We start from the raw sequence: 18,572 nt of genomic DNA on the forward strand, positions 1-18,572 counted from the left end.
ATTCCTTGACCTTCAAAAAGACAAAGAGGGGCATGGAATGAATTTTCCTTCATGAGCCAACTGCAATTGATTGGGGTTGACTGAATAGGGCTTCTCAGGTGGCACCAGTGGTAAAGAACCTGCCTCCTAATGCAGAGACACAGGTTCAATCCCTGTGTTGGGAAGATCCCCTGGAGGAGGGCATGGCAACCCACTCCAGTGTTCTTGCCTTGAGAATCCTATGGACAGAGGAGCCTGGCAGGCTATAGTCCATGAGGTCACAAGGAGTCAGACATGACTGAAGTGACTTAGAATGCACACACAAGCAAAGCACAGTGTGGAAAAAATGCTAAAGCTGTATCCAGAGTTTAAGGAAAAGATGCTCAGGATCAGTTGGTCATGTCTTTCATGAGCACTGGAATTGGGCAATGGGACACCCATGCCTCCTGCGGGCCAACCTACTTCTAGGCCTCCCATCCTTTGGCCCACCTTTCATCTTATTAACATTAGAGCTCTCCAATCTCTTGGTTAAAATAAAAACAAGTCACTGCACTGCTCCTCAAACCTACTGTTTAGCCACCTACTCCTGTGCTTTATTCATACTGTCATTTCTCCTCCCCATTGCCATTAAGCTGTGTGTGTGTGTGTGTGTGTGTGTGTGTGTATACACTCAGTCACTAAGTCATGTCCAACTCTTTGGAACCTCATGAACTGTAGCCCACCAGGCTCCTCTGTCTATAGGATTCTCCAGGCACGAATACTGGAATGGGTAGCCGTTTCCTTCTCCAAGGGATCGTCCTGACCCAAGAATCAAACCTGCATCTCCTGAATTGTCAGGCGGATTCTTTACCAAGCCACCTGGGAAGCCCTGCCATTAAGCTACACTTCTATAAATCCAACCTATTTCTCAAAGCTCTTCTCAAATTCATCTTTTCCCTAAAAGCATCCTTATTTTCCCTGAACAATATCTTCCTCAAAGTCTTCAGTTAGTATCTCCTCCCTGACATCACACCTTCCTTTCTATAAGCAATTGGACAGTAGGAGCCATACGGCTTGTCCAGTATTTTGCACGTGGCAGACAAATATTTGTCAGAAATGAATGAGTGGATATTCACATGCAATATGTGTCCCTAAAAGGATGCTGTCCACCAGTTATTTTTCAATTAGGTCAATAATGTAAGTAGCACAACTGAATCATTGGCTAATTATTAGCAATCAAATCTATAACAGGAATGCAAGCTGAGCTCTGATTCACCTGCCTTTCCCTTTATTCAAAGCTCTGGGAACTTTACTACTGAGCATTCTAGTTCTTTCTCTTTTGCCAGGCTCCCTAAGAGCACACATGTGGAGATAATTGAACCTCTCCAGGGCCCATGCTCTACGGAGGCAGAGAGTGAAGGCGTGGAGCATTGTCTCGGCAGCCCGACGCCATCTGGGGAATATATGCTGATGTTGCTACAGATGGCATGCTGTTCAGTTCACCCCTTGTAAGTTCACATTCATTGTTCTCCGTCTGGTTTTCAAAGATTCAAAAATTAGTTGACTCAGAGCGCCCCCAAATTAAAAAATAAATGCATACCCGGAGTAAGTATACCAAAAGAACAGTCATAGACAGTGATCCTCGAGTGCTACTTGAAGAACCGTTTGCCTGCTGGTGTCACCTGTGTGTGACCCAGAGTGGGCAGAGCCCAGTGGTTCCCTAACCTGATGAGAATCAAAATCCACTGGGGGGACTTCCCTGGTGGTCCAGTGGTTAGGACTCCACCTTCCAACACAGACAGTGCAGGTTCAATCCCTGGGCAGGGAGCTAAGATGCCACAGGCCTCAAGGCCAAAAGTCCAAAACGTAAAACCGAAGCAATATTGTAACAAATTCAATACAGACTTTATAAATGGTCCAAACCTTACAACACACACACACACACACACACATTGTTAAATTGTTAAAATACCACTGGGGATATTTTTTTTCCTAAAAATATATAGGAATTCTTGGGCCCCATCCTATGAGTCCTATGAGTTTCTGATTTAGGCTCTGATTGGACCCAGCAGCTCTTCCCTCATCTCAAAGCCGGTATCAACTGTCCTCCTCTATGACCTTCTCTCTGTAAGGGCTCTCCTTTCTCTGAACTCTTTGAGAATGATCTTTTCTATTTAGAGGCTTTGAATTACTTTTTTTTTCTTTTTTGGCTGCTCTGGGTCTTCGTTGCTGCACCTGGGCTTTCTCTCGTTGCGGTGGGCAGATTCTCCTTGCAGCTTCTCTCGTTGTGGAGCATGGGGGCTCTAGGGCACGCGGGCTTCAGAGTGCTGGCTCAGTAGTTGTGGCACATGGGCTTAGTTGCCCCGTGGCCTGTGGGATCTTCCAGACCAGGCATCAAACCTGTGTCCCCTGCACTGGCGGGCAGTTTCTTATCCACTGGAGCACTAGGGAAGCCCTGTATTTCTCTTAATAATGGTGAGGGTTCGGCTACTCTGGAGCTCCACTTTAGGCAAATCCAGGCCTGTCTTCCTGATGGTGGGCCCGGCCACTCTGCCATGCTTCACCCAGACCCAGGCCTGCTATGGACCTGTAGTCACTGAGTCCTCCTCACCGTGGGCAATAAAAATTCTGTAAACTCCTATCTCAAGAGGCTCACAGGGGTCCCCCAGGAGGTGAGAAAGTCACCAGTGGGCTTTTGGTGGGACATTCAGTAGAACGAGGTGTGCATAGTATCGTGGGAGTTGAGGGAACACCTGGGATCAGACCCACTCTGTGCTCCCACCCCCAGCCCTAGGCAACTGAGGGCTCCCGGGCACCATCTCCTGTCCTTCGAGGTGACCCTGACTTGTTCCATTGATGCAACTCTGGGCTCCCACTCCCTCCCTCTGGTCATGGTTCACAGTGGCTCTCTGAAGGCAGAGCCTGTTGTTGCAGCTGGTGTGGCCTGGTGGGTGATCTCTGTGCCCTGCAAACTGGGCAAGCTGGGTTCAAACCCCAGCTCTGTCACAGGAACAGCCCAGCCTGGGGCAGGTTAGTCACCTTGCCCGTTCTCAATGTCCCCTGCGAAACTGAGAACATTGTCACTTGCATCACATGTTGGAGGAAAACAGAAATGAGAAAATGAGTGCATGGTGACCATTTTAAGAGGTCAACTTATGACTCCCACGGGAAGAATTCCAGACGTGGCGCAGAGAAGAGCAGGGCTTTGGCAGGGTTTTCAGAAAGCAGGAATCCTGCGGCTCACCTCACACCCCAGTTGTCAAGGGCTCCGCCTCCTTTCTGCCTAGGCCTGGGTTAGAGCCACAGTCCCAGCAGCAGGAGCGGCAGCTCACTCCCCCTCAGAGAGGGCCACACGGTGCCCCTGCGGTGCTTTCCTGAGCCCCACCAGGAGCCACCCCACCCGCAGCTCCAGGTCCTTTAGGCAGGCCTCCCGGTACTGAAGCACTGGAGACCTCCTCTCCACCAGCAACTATGAATCCTGCTCCTAGGTGGTTGCCAGGCCCAGGTCCACAGACCACAGAGGTGGGCAGTAAGGGGATGGGCAGGGGGTGCTGCCAATAAGACTGAAGATGTGTCTGTTGGACACCTGGCTAGCAAACAGCATTAGACAGCGTAATACGGTGTGTCCGTTATAGTAACTTTCTATTCCTCCTAAAAGTCTGGCCACAGCGGGTAGCAGCCCTGTATAAACTATCCAAAGTGGGCTGGTTTCTCAGGAATCATGCCACAACTTCCTTTCTATCCCATGCCCCCAGCTGACGGATATCATCAAAACTCCTGGTAACAAGAAATTCTTCCGGGCTTGGTGGACAGATTCTGCCCTGCCTACTCATTGCTAAAACTGCATTTGTCACTTTTGCTGTGTAACAAACCATACTGAAAGCTAGTGGCTCAAAACAGTAAGCACTGATTATTGGTTACAAGCCTACGAGTCAGCTGGCCTCACACGTGCACCGACAGTCCCCTCAAGGTGGGGGCGGCAGCTGTCCCTATCATGGCTGGACTCTCACGTGTCTGGGGTCAGCAGATGAAAGGTGATCTATGATGGCCCCGAGCTGGGACAAACGGCACTTGATTCCTCCATGTGACCTCTATTCTTCTGCCAGAGATTAATACTATCCTGGGCTTGTCTCCAAGGTGGCAGGGTTCTGAAAGCAAAGTTATCCAGGGACTCTGGAGGCCTAGCTCTGAACTGGTGTTATCGTTTCTGCCACATTCTAAGTCAAAGGAAGTGGCAGAACCAGTCCAGATTCAAGGGCAAAAAAAAAAAAAAAAAAGATTCCTTCTATTCAAGGAGAAAGATGCAAAGCCATATTTAATACTATATATGGATGCAGGGAGGGAAGGAATTGGGACCCGTTCCGCCAACAATTTATCACAACATGGACAGAGTCATCGCTGTGAAACGATTTTCCTTAAAAGCCACATGTTGGACTCATTTTGTAATATACTGCCATCAGTAGAACAAATTTCTAATGAGGTTAATGCCTCAAGAGTGAGTGAAAGGCGAGAAGGAATGAATGAATGAAGGCATTTTAGTCCGTGGTCGTGGATTAAGCACCCCTTCCCCTTGCATCCCCGCCCTTGCTTAATCCAGGATTCCAGTCTCACAGCTGGAGCTCCTCTCCTCCCTCCAGGAATCCCTTCACAAGAGAAGCTCCCATGATTCGTGACTCAGGGCTTTCCCAAGGCCAGCAGGGTGAAGTCAGGTCAGTGAGAACTCGGTCCAGACATTGTAATCCAATGCCAGGGAGATGCCTCAAACCTCAGGGCATTCAGCAGCTTCAGGACTCCTCCCCAGAGCTCAGCAACCCCGGAAGTTGCTGAGCCTGGAGAATAAGCACACAATGGTGTCTTTTTAAAAAAATAAGTGGCCGGACTGAGGTCAACAAGGGAACATAAAACATAAATATGAATTGTCTCTGGGAACACGATGCTAATGCCCGCCCCAGGGGAGAAACTGAGTTGCCAGCAGGTAGGGAATAGGAGAGTGAAAAAGTTGGCTTAAAACTCAGCATTCAGAAAACTAAGATCATGGCATCACTTCATGGCAAATAGATGGGGAAACAATGGAAAAGAGTGTCAGACTTTATTTTGGGGGCTCCGAAATCACCGCAGATGGTGACAGCAGCCATGAAATTAAAAGACGTTTACTCCTTGGAAGAAAAGTTATGACCAACCTAGACAGCATATTCAAAAGCAGAGAAACTACTTTGCTGACAAAAGTCCGTCTTTGTCTTCCAGTGGTCACGTATGGATGTGAGAGCTGGACTATAAAGAAGGCTGAGCGCCAAAGAATTGATGCTTTTGAACTGTGGTGTTGGAGAAGACTCTTGAGAGTCCCTTGGACTGCAAAGAGATCCAACCAATCCATCCTAAAGGAAATCAGTCCTGAATATACATTGGAAGGACTGATGCTGTAGCTGAAACTCCAATCCATTGGCCACCTGATGCGAAGAACTGACTCACTGGAAAAGACCCTGATTCTGGGAAAAATTGAAGGCAGGAGGAGAAGGGAATGGCAGAGGATGAGATGGTTGGAAGGCATCACCGATTCAATGGACATGAGTTTGAGTAAGCTCCGGGAGTTGGTGATGGACAGGTAAGCCTGGCGGGCTGCAGTCCATGGGGTCACAAAGAGTCAGACAGAACTGAGCTACTGAATTCAACTGAACTGAGGGAACAGAGAGGCCTGTAGGGGGCGCCCTAGAGCCTTCCGCGCACTCTGCCTCTCCCTCTGGGCCAGAGAATCACAGACTCCAGGGCTGTGTGGTTTCTAATTTATCCTCTTCCGTGGCTCACTGTGGAGTGGTTACCTCCATGAATGTTCCATAGTCTCTCCGTGGATGTAAGTTGTCGGTCCTGGGAGCGCGAGGAGGCTCCAGGTAGAAGGCAGGACCCCTCGGTGCACTAGACGGCAGGGCCAGGGAAACTGCAGCCATCACACCCTCCCACGGGCTGGAAAACGCCTCTTCCTCTTACCCGCTGTGCCAAACCCGGTGCCTAAGGGAACCCAGCAAACGGTGACTCTCGGTTTTGTGTTGCATTGTGCTGCATTGAGCCCAGGCAGCATCTCTCTTTTCTTAAAAAAACCAGCAGGGGGAGCAGCAAAGCCCTGGGGCCTTGTTTTAATTTTATTTCTAACGTTTGTCTCTTACGTACATTGTACATAATCCCTTCATCCCCTGCATTACTGTGATCAATTTGTTCTTTTTGGAAACAAGACTGTGAAGAAGAAAAAGAAAAACACTAAATAATTAACTCAAGGACATCTTCCAAGAAAAATACAAGAATTCAAAAGAGTAATCTTCCACTTGAATGATTTGGGCCTCTATTAATTATAACTTCCTATTCATTGTGATGAATGATTGCCAGGATGACATTTAGAACAGAAAGTTGGGGAAGAATAACAAGGGGAGAGTTGTCTGTGTGATCAGATCTAGCCATGGAATCGTCTTTCCCCAGGGGAGGTGGTAGGACCTCACTTCAGGATCCTTTTAAAACTAGCCCTAGCAAAGCCTAGAAGAACATGCTGGAAGGAGCAACTGTCCCCCAGAGAGAGATGAGAAATGCCTTCAACGGTTCCTTCCATCTGGGCTTTCTGAAGTGACTGACAGCCGTGAAAATGGTGGTGACAACAGCAAGGTAAACACAGAGGATACAAAGTAGGAAAAACGTTTATCTTTTAAAAGAAATTATTGCAACCAGCTTAATGACTTGATAGAAGGAAGCCATCAGTGAGTCCTCAATACTCAGCAGTTTCAGAAACCTTTCCTCCATGATTTTTATTGGATCTATTTAATTTTTCTCCATGGGCTCAATTAACACATCATTTGGATCACCTGCTAAGCTCATTACTAAATGGGCCCACACGCTTCAGATGGCAGCCTATACATTAGGAGGAAATTCTCCAGAGACACAGTCATCGTTATCTTTGGGACCTGCCACTGTGGTGCCTTCTCCAGGGTGGTGAGGACCTGTGGGTAACTCAGTGCCGCTGAGAATGAAGCTGCGCCTGATCTACGTGGTATTTGGTGGTAAGTCTTGTGAATAAGCAGCAGTCTGAAGCTCCTGAAGTAGCCCCGACCTCCCCCCAGTTTCCTAGCAGGAGCCATCTCTGCCTGGGTTCTGAGGGCCCCTCACCTTACTGTAGCCTGCTGCGGAGCCAAGAACCCAGAGGGGCCCCTGGAGGCTCCACACCCTAGCTCTTCCTCACCAGCTCCTCCAAAGGAGTTCAGTGTCTCAGGCACCCCCCTGCCCAGCTCGGGTGGAGGAGACAGAAGCAGTGTTCAGACTCAGCATTCACCCAGACACGGCCCACCCACTGCATAGGGTGCTGCTCACCCTGGAGGCTCAGGGTGAGCTCCCAGGAGGGCACAGCTCTTCCTGCTCATGCATCTGCAGTCACGTTGCTTGGGACATACCCTGGTCGCTGAAAAGCCCACTCCAACCTAACAGATGTAGAGGGGGTTTCCCTCCATCACATGCTAGTTAACACAGATTTGGGGCCACCTGCTAAACGTACCATAGAACATGCCTCAGCTCTGGAGGCCCAGCCAGGAGAGGCACCACCCCCTCCCTTGCTGGAGCTGGCTGCGGACGGGTTCAGTTCAGTTCAGTCGCTCAGTTGTGCCCGACTCTTTGCGACCCCATGAATCGCAGCACATCAGGCCTCCCTGTCCATCACCAACTCCCAGAGTTGGACGGGTACCTCCCGTCAGATCAGTGGTGGCATTCCATTAGAAATAAAGTGCCCGATAAATGTAATGCTCTTACACGCTAAGTTGCTTCAGTCATGTCTGACTCTTTGCAACCCCATGGACTGTAGCCAGCCAGGCTCTTCTGTCCATGGGATTCTCCAGGCAAGAATACTGGAGTGGGTTGCCATGCCCTCCTCCAGGGGATATTGCCAACCCAGGGATCAAACCCAGGTCTCTTATGTCTCCTGCATTGGCAGGTGGGTTCTTTACCACTATCACCACCTGGGTTATGCTCTTGAATCATCCCAAAACTATCCCCCCAACCCCGGGTCTGGGAAAAAATTGTCTTCCACAGAATCAGTCCCTGGTGCCAAAAAGGTTGGGGATTGCTGCTCTAAGGGACCCTGTGGTCATTGTCTGGTTGAAGAAAACTGTCAGACCTGGCTTTCTGTCATTGCGCTTCTGGGTGTGTGTGTGTGTGTGTGTGTGTGTTTGTGTGTTAGTAGTTATCACGATGATAGTGAAGGGTTGAGAACAAGTTCTCTCTCAGGACCCTGATCTCTTCTTTCTCAAGCATCTTTGCCCTTATACAGCCAGGAAGATGAAAATAGAGACAGTTCTATCAAGCATCAAATGCAAATGGGCATGTGTGGAATAACCTACTTCGTTGGTTTGGCTTCAGTAAGAGTCAGAAATGGGGGACACTTTCTCTTCTCCCATCCCGAGGCCTTTGTGTTAAACAGCTGGGCTCCCTAGTCTCCAGGGAGTTTCCCTGGCATTTGCCACTCTGAACTGTAGCCAGAAGTTGTAACCACCACGGAGACAGCCACACACAGGCAGGCAGGCACACGTTTCCTCCCCTCCCCCATCTATGAAACACCCCTAATGTGGAAGCACTTGGTAGGGAAGACCTGGTCAATGATGAAGGAGATGAAGTAGGGGGAACGGCCTTTCCAGAAAGAGAAATGGGTGATTTCTTCAAAGCCGAAGGGTAGGAAAGGATGACAATAACACAGGAGGTGGGAACTGGAGCCTCCTCTTGCACACAGCCCCCAGCGATGGTAAGATCCCTTTCTCTGAAGACCACCATTACGTGGATGCTCTGAAGATGGCCATCAGGCCTGGCAGCTTGGGAGTCGCAGCCAAGAGCGTACCTGACCCAGAAGCAGCGAGCCACCCCGTCTTATCCTCAGCAGTGACCCTAAAGCTGTGGTGACCAGAGGCCCTGCCCCGAAGACCTTGCTCTGCCTGAATATTCTAGGGTTTCCAAAAGACCCTGAGGGAGGGGTGGGGCTGACCCATCTTGACTTCTAACCATTGACAAGTGGGAGCTAGGAGAGATTCCATTTTCTTCAGAACAAATAATACGGTGTGATATGCCCCTTGTTCCTGAATGTGGTGGAGAAATTCGGGGAGATGTGATATTTAACTTCAGCACTGCAACTTCCAGGAGCTTCCCTGGTGACTCAAATAGTCAAGAATTCAGCCCGCAAGGCAGGAGACCTAGGTTCCATCCCTGGGTTGGGAAGATTCCCCCAGAGAAGGGAATGGCAACCCACTCCAGTATCCTTGCCTGGAGAATTTCATGGACAGAGGAGCCTGGCGGGCTACAGTCCACGTGGTCACAGAGAGTCGGACACGACTGAGCGACTGACACTTTGACTTCCACTGCCCCCTCCTCCACCTCCCACCCCCCAACCCCCATCATGGAGACCTGAGAAGAGCCCACAGGTCCTGTCCCACGGGTGACCCTGGGCTGGCGCCACATCCTAATTTACATCCCAGTCCTATGCAACAAATGAAAACTAGACCCTGCCTTCTTGAACCCTCTGCCTTCCCTCCTCTCTTCTTGTCACCCACTCACAGGTGAGCCTCAGCTGGGCCTCGGGGAGGTGGCCTGAGCAGCACTGGAATCACAAGGACGGAGAAGCACTTCCAGCTTTATATCCTTCCTCTCCGTCCTGCTGAGTCCCACCCAGAGTGGTTCCTAGCGGGTATTGTGAGTGATAAATTAGCCAATTTTTCTCTCTTTATCTTTAAGACCTAAGCCAAGCTCCTCTCCCATCCTCCAGAGACCCCACCATGATGAACTCCACTTCTCTTCACTGAAGCTTCTCTTCCCACCCCGAGTCCTTCTCTGGACTGTCTGGGTTACTTTATTTATGGTTTCTCTTATACCAGGTACTAGGAACATTATTCAGAGAAGGCAATGGCAACCCACTCCAGTGTTCTTGCCTGGAGAATCCCAGGGATGGGGGAGCCTGGTGGGCTGCTCTCTATGGGGTCGAACAGAGTCGGACACGACTAAAGCGACTTAGCAGCAGCAGGAACATTACTACACAGTTTTGATGGGGTTTGCTGGTGATTTGCTAGTTGACCAGATGCTCCCACAGGGCATAACCATGCCCTGTACTTCATCAGTGACCCCTCCCACTGACGCCAATGTAAATACAGGTCTCTGTCTCTAAAGCCCCACCCACTCCCACCCCCAGAAGAGGGACATCTGGGACCTGCAACTGAACCCTCACGGCCAGCCCTCATCTTTCCCTCTGCCTTTTCTACTTAAAGCCAAGGTTACACTGGCTCTTCATCCAGGTTTGAGAGGGGTTTGAGAAACAAAAGTGCCTTAAATCAATATTCTGTGAACAGCACCAAATTCAAGAATAGAAGCATCCAACCAGCTTCAGTCTATTAAGGCCAGACTTGCTTGGCTTGGTGCTGGAAGTAAACAGTTTTCTCAGCTGGGATGGATTTATGGTCCTGCCAAGAACTTGCACAGAAAACTAGACAAGCCTCTGAATCTCTGCTTTTGGGTTCCCCCCATGGCCTCGCCCTTCATGTGAAGGAGAAGAGATTATCAACTTTGCCCCCAAATCACCTGGCCTCTTCTGAAGCCAGCGATCCCCTTTTCCCCTGGCTTAGTTCTCAGCCTGGAATTTCTTGCCAATCCATTTCTCCAAACTCCAAGTGCTGAGCAGAGGTGAAAGTGAGTGTTAGTCGCTCAGTCATGTCCAGCTCTTTGCGACCCCATGGAATGTAGCCTGCCAAGCTCCTCTGTCCATGGGATTTCCCAGGCAAGAATACTGGAATGGGGTGCCATTTCCTTCTCCATGGGATCTTCTCGACCCAGGGATCAAACCCAGGTCTCCTGCACTGCAGGCAGATCCTTTACCATCTGAGCTACATGGTAGCTTAAAGATAAAGGCTTACCAAAGGCGAGCCTAAAAGGACACCCAGGCTCACCAAAGATGTTTTCAGGGCACTTCAGACGGGAACCAGAGAAGAAATCAGCTGACCAGGGAATTCAGTAATTCCATGTCCTGGACTTGACAAGCACATCCCATGCTAAACAGCTCAAGGCTGACCCAGTATATTCTCAGATCATCAGCATTTGTTCATGGCTATTTTTCACACCTGATCCATTCATGGCAATTAATTCCAGATGACACCTTGAAGCCACCACACAGCTGTGTCTTTTTAAAAGGACCCCAGACTCCCAGCAAAGGTGTCTGCTTTCTGCAGCTAATTCAACCCTCCTTCCTTCTCATGCTGCTCAAACCAACGGGAGACAGAGCTGTCAATTACACAAAAAAGAGAGAAAACCGGGAGAGGGATAAAAATCCCCAAAGGTAGGTTTCTCATCCGTCCCTCCGCTGGCTGCCCCAGACCGAGCTCGCGTGTGCAGGGTTGCTGGCTCATGCTCTTGCCTGTGCTCCTTTTTGCCTCCCCACAGACAGCCCTGCTAAGATGAGCACTGCTTGGCCAGGCTGCCCGTCCTGACTCCCTTCAGGAGATTGTTCATCACTTGAGACCATGGGCATCTTTGTGAGTGCACAGCGGGCTTGCAGGGACCAGCCTTCCCAGGTGGAGCCAGAGGACCTCACCTGGTTGGGTGCTTGAACTTTATCTCCCAGCCTCACCTGCTGCTGCTTCACAGTTGCTCAGCTGTGCTCAATCTGTTACGGCCATAGCCCACCATGTCTGGGTAGTCATAGCAGTCGGTCTATCAAAGGGAGAGGGGGGACATCCCTCTCCCAGTTCTATGGTAATGACTGTCTGTGCCATTAGCTGGTGGCCCAGCCACCTACTCCCGGCCTCCGGGTCAGACAGAGATCAGCTCTGACCAGTTAGAGGGCACGTTCCTCTGGACACGATGATTGGTTGACTTGGGGCAGTGAGGGTCATCTGGATGATGGGAGAGGGAGAGCCCTTCTCCTTCTGTATTGTGAGAACCAGGGACCTTCCTTGCACATCTGTGGCTCCTAAGTGGGCCAGGTATGAGGTGGAGGAGATTTGCCACCGAGCAGAGAGCCATACTGAGGATAAAACTAGGATTGAGCAAGGTGGAGGGTAGGGTTGGAGAAAAATTAAGATCCTGAAGGTACCATCTGAGCATTTAAACAAGAGCCTCTCCTGGGCACGCTGGTTCCCCGATCCAATACAATGAAGCTAATTGAAGATGGAATTTCATCGCTCACAACCGCTGCCTCACTAATGTGTCTTCAGACCCTAGAGTCGCTTCTGTATTATTCAAAGGTCCTTCAGTTACAAGTAACAAACTCAATTCCAGTTAACTTACACCAAAAGGGGGAGAAAACAGCAAACTGCAAGAAAGGATTTGGGAATAGATAAACAATAAGGACCTACAGTATAGCACAGGGAACTAAATTCAATATCTTATAATAACCTATAATGGAAAAGAATCTGAAAAAGAATGTATTATACATATATATACATAAAACTGAATCACTTTGCTATACATCTGAAACTAATACAGCATTGTAAGTTAATTATACTTCAATTGAAAAGAAAGAAAGTGAGAGTCTTAGTCGCTCGGTTGTGTCTGACTCTTTGCGATCCTATGGACTGTAGCCCGCCAGGCTCCTCTGTCTGTGGAATTCTCCAGGCAAGAATACTGGAGTGGGTTGTCATTCCCTTCTCCAGGAGAACTTCCTAACCTGAGGATCAAACCCTGGTCTCCTGCATTACAAGCAGATTCTTTAACCTCTGAGCTATTAGGGAACTCCATACTTCAATTAAAAGTGGTTAAAATAATACAATAATAAACAAGACAGAAAAAAAAAAGGGTTTGGGTACAGCTGGCCTGGGGGACAACAGCACTGGGACATTCTTTCTTAGATGCTGTCTCAGCTGGCGTCTGCAAATCTCCACAAAGCTGAGTCTGTGGCAAGACTGCCACTCCAGTCTGGACCTAGGTCCTTACAGCCCCATGAAGAGAGAACAGTATCAGGGAAGGACTCTGACTGCCCTGCCCTATGAGTGCCTGGACCCATCCCCGAAGCTGGGAATGAGGGCTGTGATGGGTCAGTCCTGGGTCACACACTCTCCCTTACAAGAAGAGAGGAAGTCTGTCCCTAGATGAAGGGACAGGAAAAGGAACAGACCGAAAACAAGGCCACCTTGATCTCCTTTCTCATGAGCATCCTTGAGAAATCCCACTCAGAAACTCCACACCTGGCAGTTGACTCAGCCCTGGACTGCAGGCTCAAACAGATCATTCCATTAACCTGGCAATAAAGCACCCCTCCAATTTGTGTGACAGAACTTTCTGGGTCACACTTGAGTAGTAAAGTAGGGTTTACTCTGTATGTTAAAGCCATAAAGACATTTATTTGCATGTGAATTTTCTTCTCTCTGTTATTTGGCAGTTTCCCTTTAAAAGGAGATAGGAAATGAGAGGTGTCCCCAGACACCCGTCTAAGGCTGACTGCAGGGGAAACCAGCCAGCATGGCGATCCACAGCCCGGGCCCACCTCTCCTCTAAGACCTGGCTCCATCTGCCCATCTGAATGACTTCCTGCCTTTCAGCTCTCAGAATGCACATGTGCCCTGGCATCTTCTGTGTGTTCCTGGACAAGGAGGGGTGTGGAAGGAGAGTGAAGTGCTGGTAGATCAAGGCAGGCAGGCAGCAGGGGAGAGCCACATAGAACCACTTCTCCACATGCTGTAGAGCACAGGGAACTCTACTCAATGCTCTGTGGTGACCTGAATGGGAAGGAAGTCCAAAAGGGAGTGGATACACACACACACACACACACACACACACACACATATATATGGCTGATTCATTTGTGTTGGTAGAGTAGAAACCAACACAACATTTTAAAGCAACTCTTCTCCAATAAAAATTAATTTAGAAAAAAGAACCTCTTCTCCTCTCTGTGTACACTGACCTGTCACATGCCAACACGAGCTGGGAATACGGTAGAAGGCTCTTATTTGTAAATATCACTCGTGTTTTTAGATGGATTTTATAAGGTCAGAGAGTGAGGTCCAAAGACTGCCAACAAATCTCCCTCCAATGATCTTGCCAATATTTTACACCCTAACAAGGGGCCTGGCTAGAATACTGAAAGATTGGACATGCTTCTTTCAAGGGAATACAGAAATTGTAATGGATGAGGGCTGAAATATATATGTCAGAAAGGTCAACACAAAAATTATTTATCATTACTATATGATTTAGTGAATTAATATATTAATAGTACCAAAATAAAATGTCAGCTTGTCATTTGCAATAATATTTAGCAATTGTCATTATTCCAAGTAAAGTAGTTATTCATTCTTCTGCTGAATCATGCGTTAGCTAATTTAATTGGCCTTAAAATTTTATAACTCCTTGTAATTTAAACATTTCAATTAGTTACAAGGACTTTTTTGTGATTCAAGTCTATTAAAAACAATTTAATAATCAAACTCTAAATACAGTCTTATTCTAATTTCAAAGCTATTTTAAAGACTTTTCTTAACAATGCGCTGTGCTGCGCTTAGTCGTTCAGTCATGTCCACCTCTTTGCAACCCCATGATTTGTAGCCCGCCAGGCTTCTCTGACATAAGGATTCTTCAGCAAGAATACTGGACTGGGTTGCCATGCCCTCCTCCAAGGGATCTCCCCAACCCAGGGATCAAACAATATCAAAGCCTTTATATTAACCGGTTATTCCTGTTAATATGAAAACATTCTGATTTGCTCTTGTCAGCAGCTGCTAATATCAAAATATAGGCCAGATAATGTCAATAAACAATACATAAATACTTGTGAAGTCTGTATGCAACCTGATGGCATACACGCAGTAACGAAAGATGGACGCTAGAGGGAGGTAAACAGAGGGTAAGAAGGAAGGAAGGGACACATAGATGTGCTTGAATGAAGAATGTATTTGGATTTGACCCCTTTGGTGCTCAATTCCTGGAGGCTATATCCAGGAACCTAATTAGAAATGTGATGTGTGATTCATGTAACATGAATTTTCTTTATTTGGAAAGAGGCCCAAGCAAGTCAGGCTTGTCTCAGAAGAAAGAAATCTCATTATCACGCTCTCTCCCCATTCCATTCCCCACCCAGTACTTGCATAATACATTCCAGTTTTCAAAGTGATTTCATATACATTAACTTATTTGAGAGGCAATGTGGTGTAACAGAAAGAAAATTAGACTTAGTCAGGGAACCTAAATTGTAGTCTGGTCCCTTCCCCTGGAGGCCGGTGACCTTGGACAAGGTACTTAACCTGTCTGGGAGGAAACTTCCTCATATGTAACTTACCAGTGTTAGAACAGATGACCTCTAAGGACCTTTCAATTCTAAAACTCTACAATTTTATGATATAGCCTGTTTAGGAAAGTGAGAAAGGAAGAGTGTGTGTGTGTACCTAAGAATGTGTGTCCCACCTTAAATGTGAATTTTTTTTTTTTTCAAATAAAAACACTATTCACCGAAAACATTTCCTTCTTCTGCCTTGGAGGAATAATGCAAATGTCAGGGAACTCCCAAGTAGTGAAACAGCCCCTCCGGGACTCACCAAGTACCAAAATTGGGTTACAAAACCTAATGTGTATATGAAATGTTTCCATCAACTTATAAAGTAGAATCCCAATAAAAGCAGTGGCTTTTTATTATTATTTAGATTTAGATCATCCCCTGCAGTGCTGAAAACCTGAAGGCGACCTCCTGAGTTTAGTAAGATGTTGGAATGAAATGGAAACGGAAAGTAGCAAGGGAAATAGATGCATTACCCATCATCACCCAAACCTAAAAGGCAATTTTTGTTCTTTATTTCCTTGTGTTTCTTTAAGCCCAGGAAACAGCACAAATGCTGAAAGCTCATTAGAATTTTAAAGAATTCTTAACCTGCTGATCAATTCTAATTTTTAGATTTTCTGAATTATTTTTTGGCTTAACTCTGGCTCTTCCGTGTCATTTTCATTAAATTAGTGCCAAGCAATTTTCATCTCCAGCCTGGAAGAAATCCTTTAACTCTCCTGTCTGAGAGTGGATGGATACATGCCCTGTTTCTCATCTGTGTCTCTCAGTTCCCAAACCTCTAGCTCGGGGTGTGGGGTGGGGGGCGTGGGGGGTGGGAGCGGGGAACAAAGACTATAGGAAGGCTAGAAATCAGCATCCAGGAGTCTGGCTCAGGGATGAGAGGGGTTCTGTCTCATGGATTGTCAGGTCCAGACTTGCACAGGAGACCAGGAAGCTCGTAAAGCACAGGCTGGAAGAGGCTGTCCCCCAGAGCATGCTGTAAGCTGGCCAACTGAGCTCCAAAGGCCATTCCCTGGGTCAGTGCAACCTAAAATGAGAAGCAGAGGAAGCTGGCAAGGTTGTGCAGAGGGTCCTAGATTCTCAGGCGCTGTGCCATACAGGAAATCATTTGAAAGCATCCACACAGCCTCCTTTCCTGAAAGGAGGACCAGCAAGTACAAACATGAGAAGCACTGGGAAGCATTTTGATCATATCTCTAGGGCCCCTTTCTCCAGACAAATTCCAACTGAAGGGAAATATTTCAGTCAACAGTGTTTGTTAAGTTCCTACTGGCACAGCTCTAGGCACTAGGGAGCAGTGAACGAATCTCACAAAAATCTCTGCTCTTATGAGCGTATGTCCTTGTAAGGGGAAGGAGTCTAAATATATGAAATAAATGCATGATCTAGTAGGTTAGATGCTGGTGACAACTGTTATGGAAAAAAAAATAAAGGTAAGGAGGATAAGAAGCACTGGCAATCAGGGAAGAACTGTTTGCAATTTGAAGAGTAGTCAGGGAGCGTCACTAAAAAGGTGACATTTCAATAAAGATGATAAAAAGGTGGGAGAGTGAGAGAGCCTTGCATGTATGCAGAGGAAGAGCAGGCACTCCAGGCAGACAGTCAGTGCAAAAGTCCTGAGGCAGCAGCAGTATGTTCCAGGGAGAGAAATGTGGCTGGACCAGAGTGAGGGAGGGGCAGCTAGGAGGAGGTGAGGTCAAAGTTAGCATCCCAAACAGGCATTTCGTGCCTCGGTGAGGACATTGCTTTTTGTGCAAATGTGCTGTCACTCAGTGGTGTCCAACTCTTTGTGACCCCGTGGACTGTAGCCTGCCAGGCTCCTCTGCCCATGGGATTCTGTAGGCAAGAATACTGAAGTCGGTTGCCATGCCTTCCCCCAGGGGATCTTCCCGACCCAGCGATTGAACCTGCATCTCCTGCATTGCAGGCAGATTCTTTACCAATACGCCACTAGGAGCTTTTTACTTTGCCTAAAATAAGGAACCATTGCAGGGTTTTAAGTAGAGGAGTGACATGATCTGATTTATATTTTAATAGGATCATTCTGGCAACTGCCTTGAAATTAGTCTAAATATAATTCAGAGTTCAGAGAAGGCAATGGCACCCCACTCCAGTACTCTTGCTTGGAAAATCCCATGGACGCAGGAGCCTGGTAGGCTGCAGTCCATGGGGTTGCGAAGAGTCGGACACGACTGAGTGACTTCACTTTCACCTTTCACTTTCATGCATTGGAGAAGGAAATGGCAACCCACTCCGGTGTTCTTGCCTGGAGAATCCCAGGGACGGGGGAGCCTGGTGGGCTGCCGTCTATGGGGTCGCACAGAGTCAGACACAACTGAAGCGACTTAGTAGCAGCAGCAGCAATTCAATTTCTATGTGAACGCCCTCCCAAACAGGGCATCCTCCTAAAACCCCTCATGCCAACATTAGAGCTGCCCCTGCAACACCCCTCTCTTAGAGCGGTCTTTAAGGGATCCTGCCATGAGGTGAATGGGTCAGCTCCTCCTTGGCTGAGGCCACTGCAAGATGGTGTGGAAGCATCTGTGGCCCCTTATCAGACACACTCCACCTACTCAGCTTCCTCCGCATCAAGGCCAGAGCAGACAGCAATCTCACTGAGCAGCCGGCCATGGGAAAGCAGAAGTGGGTAGTTGAACTTGATCTTTCCTGAAGGTGCCCTTTCCCCAGGCCTGGGTCTCTCTTCCCTTCTCCCTTCACATCCCTTCCATGCATGCCTCTCCCTGGAGTCCCCAGTCCAGTGTCCTTTTCCTCCTCGTCGCAGTGGAGACTCCAGCTTCCCCGACAAGAGGAGGTGCTATATCCCGCCCCCCCCGAGATCCTTCCCATGCCCTTCAGACTCTACACTCAGCCTCCAGCAAGATGTCCTCTCATTAGGTTTAAGGGGGTTGGGGTGGGAGGGGAGTCTGGGTCAGCCACAAGGACTGGGCATTCTCCACATTTATTGCCAGGGATGCTAATCCTCTAGCTATGGTCATTTGATCATGAGATGTTCCATCTCAAATGCCAATAATTCCAACAGGAATCACTCGAGCACATGAGACAAGGCTAGATCCAGGCTGTTCCCACCAGTGATGGGGTCAAAGCTGACTTTCTCACTGGTTTGTTTGCCTGACAAGCAAGCATGTTTCTCCAACATGAACTTCCATGGAATATTCATTTTTCTTATGAAAATTCAGTCTAATCTCACATGAGGAAGTGTATTCCTCCTGACAGCCTGTCTTTGACCTTGCCCCCAGTGACAGTAACCCCCAGCATCAGAGTGCTGGACCACAGCTTGGGTGGCACAGGGGGGAGCACAGGTTCTGGAGCTGAGCTGCCTGGTGGCAGT

General features: G+C 48.2%; 1 long non-coding RNA gene across 2 annotated transcripts; it reads left to right on the forward strand.

Annotated features, from left to right (window-relative positions):
• Nucleotides 1-247: 247 nt before the first annotated feature.
• LOC147364166 (uncharacterized) lies at nucleotides 248-14,200 on the forward strand. 2 transcript variants are annotated; one of them, XR_015134138.1, is made up of 5 exons: nucleotides 248-1,466; nucleotides 5,203-6,995; nucleotides 9,525-9,652; nucleotides 11,101-11,287; nucleotides 11,392-14,200. It is a non-coding gene; the product is annotated as an uncharacterized LOC147364166 (long non-coding RNA). The 2 variants fall into 2 exon arrangements; XR_015134137.1 differs by having other exon boundaries at nucleotides 250-1,466; nucleotides 9,525-9,657.
• Nucleotides 14,201-18,572: the final 4,372 nt, after the last annotated feature.

The sequence above is a fragment of the Bos grunniens genome, chromosome 10 (assembly GCF_055505025.1).
Source record: "Bos grunniens cultivar Pamir isolate PY7600 chromosome 10, Bosgru_T2T1.0, whole genome shotgun sequence".
NCBI classification, from domain to species: Eukaryota; Metazoa; Chordata; class Mammalia; order Artiodactyla; family Bovidae; genus Bos; species Bos grunniens.